Below are 7,074 nucleotides of genomic sequence, written 5' to 3'. Positions count from 1 at the left end.
CCACGTCCAGAACGTTGCTGCTGATAACCAACGTCCTGTCGGTCGTATCGTCATTTTGCCGTCGAGTTTTGCAGGGAGTCCCAGAGCTATGCAGCAGAACTACCAAGATGCTATGGCCATTGTTCGCAAATTCGGAAAACCAGATCTTTTCATCACGTTCACGTGTAATCCAAAATGGACAGAGATACAAGAAAACATCGGCCAACACCAACGAGCTGAAGGCAGACCAGATTTAGTGGCACGCGTGTTTCATCTGAAATTAAAAGAGTTAATCGACGATATAACGAAGAAGCACGTGTTGGGCAAAGTACGTGCATTTCTCTACGTCGTCGAGTATCAGAAGCGTGGCCTACCGCATGCCCACATATTACTCATGCTGTGCCAAGAAGATAAAATTTGTACCGCTGAAGACATTGACAGAATTGTTTCCGCACAAATTCCTAATTCAAATGAGTCACCAGAGATCCATTCCTTGGTGAAGTCTCACATGATACATGGCAATCCGTGTGGCAATTTAAATCGCCATTCGATTTGTGTGAAAGATGGAGTGTGCAGTAAAGGCTTTCCAAAAGCGTATGCTGCAGAGACACTTGCGAGCATAGATGGCTATGCCCTTTACAAGCGTCCCCCAAATGGACCCACCATAACCGTTCATGGAACCGATGTTGATTGCCAATATGTCGTCCCATTCAATGCTTATTTACTGAAGAAGTACAGAGCACACATCAACATTGAGGTTTGCGCAAGCATAAAGAGTATAAAGTACTTATTTAAATATGTGTACAAGGGACATGACTGTGCCAGCATCGAAATTCGAGAGCGCGGGAGAGTGGAGGTGGACGAAATAAAGACCTATTTGGACTGTAGATATGTCAGTGCCCCAGAGGCAGCATGGAGATTGATGGAATTTGAAATGCACAAACAGTCCCATTCCATCACCAGACTTGCGGTACACTTACCTGAATTGCAGACTGTTGTGTTCAGGGATGGTAACGAGGAAGAAGCCATTTGTACGACATAGGGGTACAACACTTACAGCTTGGTTTCAGTTAAACCAGAGAGACCCTGAGGCACGAAGTTATCTGTACCATGACATTCCAAAATATTACGTATTTGAAGATGGACGAAAGACATGGAAACTTCAACGCCGGGGCGGCAACAAGGTTATCGGACGCATGGTTTCGGCAAGCCCTATGGACATTGAGCGCTTTCATCTTCGTGTACTCCTGCTGCACTGCCCTGCTAAAACATCATTTGAAGATCTCAGAACCGTAGATGGAGCAGTTTGTGAAACATACAAGGATGCAGCCAGGAAATTACATTTAACAGAAGATGATACAGAATGGGACAGGTCCTTAGCTGATGGAGTTATCTTTGCCATGCCACAACAATTGAGATCTCTTTTTGCAACCCTATGCATATTCTGCACACCAACAGACACGTCGGCACTGTGGGAAAAATATAAAAACGACCTTTGCGAAGATTTTGTGCACAGCGGCCATATCTTGGAACAAAGTATTTTCATGGCATTGCGAGAAATACAGTCCTTCCTCCTGAGACATGGACAGACCTTGGAAGCATTTCAGTTACCAGTACCTCCAGACACTGTTGAAGATCTTTCGAGCGATGATTATCAGTATGTACCGGGAGATGAACATGAAAAAGGTGAAAACAACAGACAACTACTAAATGATGACCAAATCAAAATTGTAGATGAGGTCCTACAGGCCGTTCATTGTAGGGACCAGTACACAGGCAACCGGTTGTTTTTCGTTGATGGACCGAGCGGAAGTGGCAAGACCTTTCTCTATAATACGCTTCTGCACATCTTGCAAGGCCAGTGTCGTTTGGTTCTTCCAATGGCGTACTCGGGCATTGCAGCAACATTGCTAGCAGGGGGCCGTACATCGCACCATCGATTTAAATTGCCAGTGCCCATTTTGGAAAACTCCACATGCAACATATCACCTACGAGTAAAGATGCAGATACTCTAAGGAAGGCCAACCTATTCATTTGGGATGAAGCACCTATGGCTCCAGCATATGCTTTAGCGGCTGTTGATCGATGTCTCCGGGATGTAACCAGCAACAACATTCCTTTTGGTGGAAAGGTCTTACTTCTTGGTGGGGACTTCAGGCAGGTTTTGCCCGTTGTACCTCGCGCTGCACCTGCAGCAATCATCGCCACATGCATCAAGCGTAGCAAGTTGTGGCCAAAGTTCAAACTGCTGAACTTAAAATCAAACATGAGAGCTAATGATGACGAAGAATTCTCAAAATGGTTACTGTCGGTTGGAAATGGGACTGTGGAAACAATTCCTGACTCAGATTTAATACGACTGCCTGATCGTATCTGTGTAGAAGACAACATGTCTTTAGCAGAGGCTGTTTTTGGTAATTTGAACGAAATCCATTCAAACTATGATGCGCTGGCACAACGAGCCGTGTTGTGTCCAAAGAATGAATCCACATTTGTGATCAACGATGAGATACTGGATGCATTTCCTGGGGAAGAAAAGACGTACTTCAGCGCTGATTCCATTGTCTGTGATGACCCTGAAGAGGCACTAAATTATCCTATGGAATTCCTAAATCAATTAACTCCTTCTGGAATGCCATTGCACAAACTTCGTCTCAAAGATGGTGCTGTCATCATGTTACTCCGTAACTTTGATCCGAAACAGGGACTGTGCAATGGTGCAAGATTGGTTGTTAAAAGATTGTTGCCAAACATAATAGATGGAGAAATAATTTCTGGCAGTCACAAAGGAACACGCACATTTTTACCCAGGATTAGTATTGCACCTTCCGATACAACACTACCATTCGTACTCAAACGCCATCAATTTCCAGTTCGTGTGGCATTCTCTTTCTCAATAAACAAGAGTCAAGGTCAAACATTACACAAAGTTGGGATTTACCTACCAGAACCCGTCTTCAGCCATGGCCAATTATATGTTGCATTGTCGCGTGCTAAACGATTTGAGGATGTCAAGGTAAAGGTAGTCAGTAATGGCCAACAGGGAAAAATTGATGGCCGCAGTGGAATCTTCACCCGTAATGTTGTTTACCCGGAGGTCCTGCAGTGACACCATTCAGGCAACAAAAGGAGGTCACGAAGGAAAATAGTTAATTACTCCGACACATTTAGTTGCGGTGATTGAAAAATCACCGGACTATTGTTGCTGTTTTGATGCTTTTTACTGCTGTTTTCATGCTTTTTCACTGCTGTTTTGATGCTTTTTCAGTGCTGTTTTTTCACAGCTGTTCTGATGCTTTTTCACTGCTGTTTTGATGCTTTTTCACTGCTGTTTTGATGCTTTTTCAGCTGTTTTGATGCTTTTTCACTGCTGTTTTGACGCTTTCCACTGTTGTTTTGATGCTTTTTCACTGCTGTTTTGATGTTGTTTCACAGCTGTTCTGATGCTTTTTTGCCGTTTTGCCTAAAAATCTCATTTCAAAAAAAAAAATTCCAAAAAAATCTCACAATGATGACATATAATTCAACGAAAACGTTGAAGCAACCGCATAATATTACGGTGTTGTTTAACTCTGAGTGAGAATAGTTCTAAATTTTTAAAACTTTCTTCTGATATTTGTGATTTCTTTCAAACAAACTGTATTTCCCATCTACACGGGCATGTATGTATTCCTATTAACGTTATGTAAAGTACATAAATTGTGTGGATTACATCATTTGTGGATGTGATCAATTATTGCCAGTAACCATTTTATATAACTGAATGTGCAGGTGCAGCATCTAACTCAATATGTCGAAATGTCACACACATCCATGCCCGTGGGATTCCCACGGGTGACCCCGCTAGTTATAATATAGACTAGCGGGGTCACCCGTGGGAATCCCACGGGCATGGATGTGTGTGACATTTCGACATATTGAGTTATATGCTGCACATTCATTTTTACAAAATGGTTACTGGCAAGTCATCAGATCCAGAAATGGTGTGAATTTAGTTATTTCACATAATATGTGACCCCTCACTCCTCTCCACCTGACACTCTCCTGTCTCCACCTGACACTCTCCTGTCTCCACCTGACACTCTCCTCTCTCCACCTAGCACTCCTCTCCTCTCCAAACCCTCACATCCCTCTCCTTTCCAATCCCTCACCTCTCCAATCCCTCACACTCCTCTCCTCTGCAATCCTTCACACGCCTCTCCAATCGCGCCTCACACTCCTCTCCAATCGCGCCTCACACTCCTCTCCAATCGCGCCTCACACTCCTCTCCAATCGTGCCTCACACTCCTCTCCAATCGTGCCTCACACTCCCCTCCAATCACTCCTCTCCAATCGTGCCTCACACTCCTCTCCAATCACGCCTCACACTCCTCTCCAATCGTGCCTCACACTCCTCTCCAATCGCGCCTCACACTCCTCTCCAATCGCGCCTCACTCGCCTCTCCAATCGGCTTTCCCCGTCTCGTTTCTCTCCTTTTTCTCCCGTCTCGTTCTTTTTCTTGCTCCAAATCGGCCCGTCGGAATCGGAAATCGGCCCGTCTCGCCCGTCGGCCCGTCGGAATCGGAAATCGGCCCGTCTTGCTTTTGTGCTTGTGCGTAAATAAATTGTGTTCATGACACCATTTCTGGTGTTGGGCTAGCGGCTAGGGTGCCGGCTTAGGATCCTGGGTTCGAATCTCGGTCGATCGCCGAATTAATGCCAGGGGGGTTGACTCAGCCTGTCATCCTTCCGAGGTCGGCTAATTGAGTACCAGTTCACTGGTAATTCCCTGTTTGTCGTTGAAGGCGGCAAAAAGGGTTGGCGTCAGGAAGGGCATCCGGCCGTAAAACATTGCTTCAAAAAGGGGACAAAAAAACAACAACTACCACGGTCCCCGAAAAGGCCAACCCCCGCTTTGCGGGGAAAAATGGCCTCTAAACGGTGGTTTTTACACCATTTCTGGATCTGATGACTTGCCAGTAACCATTTTGTAAAAATGAATGTGCAGCATCTAACTCAATATGTCGAAATGTCACACACATCCATGCCCGTGGGATTCCCACGGGTGACCCCGCATGGCCCGCAAGTTTGCATTGACGTTCGTCGATGGACTCGTTCGCCCGTCTCATTCGTTTTCTTGCTGCATCCTGTTCAAGTCTGCGTTCTTCATCGATCGTCTCATTCATTTTGGAAATAGAAGTTTCCACGCAGCGCATGAATTGTCACGATCCTCAAGAGGAATTTGTCTCGTAATCATCAAATGATAAATGGCAAGTAAATTATATTGTGGAAAATTAAAGATTTCAAATAAACCTATTTAAAGTGTATTCGCACATAACTAATTTTAAAAAACGAAGAAATATCTCTCGGTAATTTCCTGAAACATATTTTACTTCCGGCTAATAATGTTGAATTAAATAAAAACGAAGAAATATATGTCGGCATCATTGTTGACGTTTTTGTGACGACTGTCATCAAACGAAAAAGTAATATATCTTAACGGAAAAGCAAAAGCGAATTTTTAATATATATCGACACGTTGCCGTCGGTGTCATGTTGGGCGGTGTATGATACACCATGACGCGATTTTTAAAAATATATCTCTGCATTTTCCCGCGTGTGTGGAATGTTCTCAATTATTGCTGACACCGAGTCCAAAACCATCGATAAAAATGAAATCATATGGTGAGTTAGATTGGAGATAAAGGCGTGAGAGAGACTCAATGGCCTTGAAGTTGAAGTTACAGGCGTTTGAGAATTCATTTCGTTCTATAAACGGCAACTTTCATTGGATTTCCTTCCCGTTTTTTTTCAACCGAGTCGAAAACTATGTTAGCGACTGTGAAAAATGAAATGATATATCGAATTTTTAATATGTATCGACACGTTGCCGTCGGTGTCATGTTAGGCGGTGTATGATACACCATGACGCGATTTTAAAAAATATATCTGCATTTTCCCGCGTGTGTGGAATGTTCTCAATTATTGCTGACACCGACTCTAAAACCATCGATAAAAATGAAATCATATGGTGAGTTAGATTGGAGATAAAGGCGTGAGAGAGACTCAATGGCCTTGAAGTTACAGGCATTTGAGAATTCATTTCGTTCTATAAACGGCAACTTTCATCGGATTTTCTTCTCGTTTTTTTTCAACCGAGTCTAAAACTATGTTAGCGACTGTGAAAAATGAAATGATATATCGAATTTAAAATAGATATCGACACATTGCCGTCGGTGTCATGTTGGGCGGTGTATGATACACCATGACGCGATTTTAAAAAATATATCTCTGCATTTTCCCGCGTGTGTGGAATGTTTGTGGAAAATTAAAGATTTCAAATAAACCTATTTAAAGTGTATGCGCACATAACTAATAAAAAAAACGAAGAAATATCTCGGTAATTTCCTGAAACATATTTTACTTCCGGCTAATATGTTGAATGAAATAAAAACGAAGAAATATATGTCGGCATCATTGTTGACGTTTTTGTGACGACTATCATCAAACGAAATAGTAATATATCATAACGGAAAAGCAAAAGCGAATTTTTAATATATATCGACACATTGCCGGCGGTGTCATGTTGGGCGGTGTATGATACACCATGACGCGATTTAAAAAAATATATCTCTGCATTTTCCCGCGTGTGTGGATTGTTCTCAATTATTGCTGACACCGAGTCTAAAAGTAAAACCATCGATAAAAATGAAATCATATGGTGAGTTAGATTGGAGATAAAGGCGTGAGAGAGACTCAATGGCCTTGAAGTTACAGGCCTTTGAGAATTCATTTCGTTCTATAAACGGCAACTTTCATCGGATTTTCTTCCCGTTTTTTTTCAACCGAGTCTAAAACTATGTTAGCGACTGTGAAGAATGAAATGATTTATCGAATTTGATTCGAAATAAAACTGGGGGAGAGCAAGACACCACGGGCCTACAAAACAGGACTCAAAGCTATGCGAGTTAATAAAATGGTGGATATTTGTTTATAGCCACTCCCAGAATGGGTGGAGCTATGGGTGGAGCGACTCTGCAAACCGAGTAAGCCACACCCCGGACAGACACCCAACAGATAGACAGACAGACAGACAGACAGAATCATCTACGG

Source organism: Myxine glutinosa, chromosome 3, assembly GCF_964187855.1.
Source record: "Myxine glutinosa chromosome 3, kmMyxGlut1.1, whole genome shotgun sequence".
Classification (NCBI taxonomy): domain Eukaryota; kingdom Metazoa; phylum Chordata; class Myxini; order Myxiniformes; family Myxinidae; genus Myxine; species Myxine glutinosa.
The sequence above is the reverse complement of the archived record's forward strand: the minus strand, read 5'-3'. Positions refer to the sequence as shown.